Raw genomic sequence first — 4,346 nt, 5'->3', positions numbered from 1 at the left:
TCCGAAGGTGGATATCGGAGTGGACAGTGATAGGGTAGGAGAGGGATGGAAGGGAAGGAGGTAATGTGAGGAGTGATAGGAGGAGTGATGTTTGGTCTGAAGGTGGATATCAGAGCGGACAGAGATAGGGTAGGACTCTGGAGGTGGTGAAGCAGAGGGTCCAGGAGTCGGATTGGGATCGGGTATGTACAGATATGACAAGTGGGTCAAATGGGGAACTGAACCCCAAGGCCCCTTTCAAAGTAAACAGCCCATTCCCGGTATTGGGGATGAAGTGAACCTAACTGCCATCCTAGAGGAGGTGGTCAGAGGGGCTGTTCTTGTTGGAATTTGCATGTGGTCTTTTAGGGAAACCTAAAAGTTGGACATACTGGGAATCGAACTCCAGTCTTCTGGATCACGAACTCAGTGTGCACTGCCATTACACCATATGCCCTGTTAGGCTGAGGTGGTTATTTCAACACACCCCCTTCACATTGGATTGACCATGTGATCCACATGTGACCCAAACCACTGAGGTTCCAACAACCCATGAGCCATCACCCCCTGAATTTATATTCAGGCCAGACTTACTGCTAATCTCCTACATGTAATCATGTGGTCTAAAGCAGCTGGATTTGGGTCCTTGGTGCTCTGAGCCACCCCCTGAAACATTGTCAGGCCAGCTAATTTAATGCTTAACTTCACGTGCCCAGCTCACATGGCAGCAACCAGATTTGGGTGTGCTTGGTGTATTCCACAGAATGTCCACCATGTTGGAATTTGCACATGGTCTTTTAGGGAAACCTAAAAGTTGGACATACTGTCAGGGCACATACCCTGACTTAGCCCGGACCCGGACCCGTGTCCGGACCCGCTCCACTTCCCGCGCACTTCCTGCGCCACACGCTCCGCGCGCCGCATGATCCGACCCCGGATCCCACCTCATGTGACTTCCGGGTATCCCCGGAAGTTTTCGCCATATTGGGGCCACTGTGGGAAAGTGAGAAGTTAACCTTCTTCTCACTTTCTTACCCACAGTAGTTATGCCCTGAGATGGGCTGTGTTTACAGGCTAGACTGTGGACTGTAGAGAGGGGTCATGGGGACCCGGGGTCTGTCCCCTGACACATACTGGGAATCAAACTCCAGTCTTCTGGATCACAAACTCAGCATGCACTGCCATTACACCATATGCCCTGTTAGGCTGGGGTGGTTATTTCAACAGTTCTAAAATTGAATGACCTTAGGACTGTAAAAGGCTCTCGAGAGCCTCCTATCACAATCAGCTTGGATTCATCAGATGACGAAAATGTTGTCATATCCATCCATGGCCATTGTCTTCCACTACCTCCGATCCTTCCAGATTACCTCCGCTCCTCCGCCACTAACCTCGGAGCCTCTGGTTTCCACAATCACCTCTGACCCCCCCGATGGTCACCACCTCTCCAATTCAATATATTACCTATGCCTCCCTAAGTACGGAGCCCCAAAGCTCTCCAGACAGCTCCAACGTCTGCTAGTGCATCCCTGCCTCCACTGGGCAATTCACTTGCTTGCCCTGCAAGTCTACCTTCAGGCCTATCCCTCCTTTCTGCTTGTGGGTTATAACCCATCATTCTGCTAAACCTGCAACCCGACTCATTGGTAATATTCAGTTGGCTAACATCTATCCCCGTTAGCTCTGCTCTGCTCAGTCCCGCTATTCATGGGCCCGCCCTCGCTGTAACTATATATACATGACTTGTAGATAGGTTACACCCTAGTGATAAAATCGACTAGAGTTGATCCCCCTTGTTAGTTCTCGTTGCCAGTAAGTAAATTAGGGCATGGACATGTAACTTGGAACAGTGCTCCTGGCCTGAGTCACTGAGGCTGAAGCCCTCTGCCATGGAGACAACTCCCTCATCTTGCTCAGGTCTCTAACAGAAAACAAGGGTATCGTTAAAGCACCCAAGTCTAGGCATAGTGGCACTGGGTCAACCATCATGGTTAATCCAATTGGTGAATTAAAGAGGAGGCAAAAACACCTATTTGCCTTGTGAGCCCCCAGTGAGAACTCGGTTGGATGTGGATGCAGAGTTCATGTACCTTGGAAAAGGTACCCACACATGAGAAGTGGCGTGATGATTAGATACATATTGTCGATTCAATGAAGGGCTATCACCCCTCACAAATATGGTGGACCCTAATCCCTGTCCCACTAATATATGGGCCATAAATGGGGACACTGTCAGGCAGCTGCCCCAAAATCTACATCTGTTATTGCTGGGGAATCTTAATTCTCCCCCCCCCACCCACCAGTGGTTCACATCCTTTCAGATGCTACTGCAGGAACACCTCCCGCTGCTCCAATAAAAAGGGAATTTGACTCTGGGATTCCCAGAGTGTCTGTACCCAATGATCCAGGCACCACAATGGGGCCTGCTGGGTATGTAGAATCTATGCTTAGGTCCTACTCTAGGACCTGTCAGGGCATGCCGCACTGCACCACGCTGCTGCCATCTCCTTCTCCTTCTCTTCTCTTGCACCCTTTCTTTCTTTCTCTCTTTCTTCCCTTCTTCTCTATCTTTATATGGACGACCTCTCTTTTTCTCCTACACCTGTAGCACGGATGCATCTGATGCCGAGCACCCCAATGCAGACACGCTGTGCATTCCTACTTGTATTTCCCTTCTCTGACACTTGGGATCAACTGTGGAGCCACCCGCGATAACCTGGCTCCACCCAGGGTTGATGTGGCACCTCCACGTGACCTGTTCTCACATGTATATAAACTAAGCCGAAGCAGGACCGAAGAAGCAACCTTCTTCTCATTTCCCGCTTCAGGCAAGTACCTTAGTTTAGTCTAGCTTTTCATTCTAATAACAATAGATCTCCTGCTTCAGCCTAAGAAGCCATACAGGGACATAAGCCTGAGTGAGGGCTGCCTGCTGTACAGTCTCACTGCCCCGCTGTCATCCGGGCCGCTAGCACCAAGCATTACGCCGCTACCTCCACCTCCCTCGAGCTGTCCCTGACAGGACCCAACTCCAAGCTCTCCCAACCCTGAAGGGTTTATGGGTGATCTAGTTCATAAACTATGAACCTAGTCACATTGAGGATTCTCACTCCTCTTCCTGCTGATGTAAGACTGGAACTGTTGAAGAAGAACACAGTTCTGTTCCCAACCACTCAATGGGCTGGGGAAAATGATCTTGAGAAATTCAAGAACTGGCTCATTGAGCTTACCTCCTGAATCTCAGGAAATGGCTGGAAGGGTGTGGGGTATAATGAGCTCCACATTGATGCTTTGGCTGATGGGTGTCATATCCATCCATGGCCATCAACTTCCACTACCTCCAATCTCTCTGGACCACCTCCACTCCTTCTTCACTAACCTCGGAGCTCCTGTATTCCGAAATCACCTCAGTATCCCTCGATGGTCACCACCCCCTCTTTTCAATTTATTACCTACACCTCCCTAAGTACAGAGCCCCGAAGGCTTCTGAACAGCTCCGACATCCACTAGTGCGCTCCCACCTCCGCTGGGCAATACACTCACTTGCCCTGCAAGCCCTCCTTTGGGCCTATCCCTCCTTTCCATTTCTGGGTTATTGCCTACCATTCCGCTAACCCCATAACCCGACTTGTCGGTATTCAATCAGCTAATGTTTAACCCCGTTAGTTCTGCTCCACTCGGCCCTGTCATTTACGGGCCCACCCCCACTGTAACTATATATACTTGACTTGTAAATAGGTTACACCTCAGTAATAAAATCGACTAGAGTTTACCCCCTTTTAGTTCTGGTTGCCAGTTAGTAAGTTAGGGCACAGATGTGTTACTTGGCACAGCGCTCCTGGCATAAGTCGCTGAGGCCAAAGCCCTCTGCCACAGAGACCTTCCTTCATCTCGATCTGGTCTCTGACAATGGGGACCCAAAACAAATCGTGCTCCATGATGTGAAGCAAGGTTTTGAAATGGGTTCTCCACCCACTTTTCTGCAGCTTCTGACGAAGCTGATGTTGACATACATATGTGAAGAGATCAGCAGCAGTTGCTGCCTCAAAACCATGAGATATGATCCCTCAAAGGGGATCAAACACTTCTTCATGCAGCTTGTCAGGGACAGCTCCGAAAGCGGTGAAGTCCCAGCACGAGGGACTTGGTGGGACAAGTGTCGGCTGTCAAAAACCCTGGAGGTGAGAGTCCAAGTGCAGACAGGGCTCAACTAGAGGGGTTCTGAGAGCTCCGGTAGTGAACCGGAGCTTCTCCAGGAAGGCCGAGTCTGCTGGGTGTTACAAGAGGCTCTAAGAAGGATGTGGCCTCAGCAACTTGGAGGGAGTGCTGTGCCTCCGTTACGTTGTTGTGGGGACAAGTCTGTGCAG

General features: G+C 50.2%; 1 non-coding gene across 1 annotated transcript; it reads right to left on the bottom strand.

The window, feature by feature from the left end:
- Positions 1-362: 362 nt before the first annotated feature.
- Positions 363-436, bottom strand: EI90DRAFT_t125. Its single transcript has one exon. It is a non-coding gene; the product is annotated as a tRNA-Thr (tRNA).
- Positions 437-4,346: the final 3,910 nt, after the last annotated feature.

Source organism: Cantharellus anzutake (assembly GCF_015039405.1).
Source record: "Cantharellus anzutake strain C23 chromosome Unknown EI90scaffold_22, whole genome shotgun sequence".
NCBI classification, from domain to species: Eukaryota; Fungi; Basidiomycota; class Agaricomycetes; order Cantharellales; family Hydnaceae; genus Cantharellus; species Cantharellus anzutake.
Note: the sequence above shows the minus strand (reverse complement) of the source record. Positions and strands in the feature narration are given on the sequence as shown.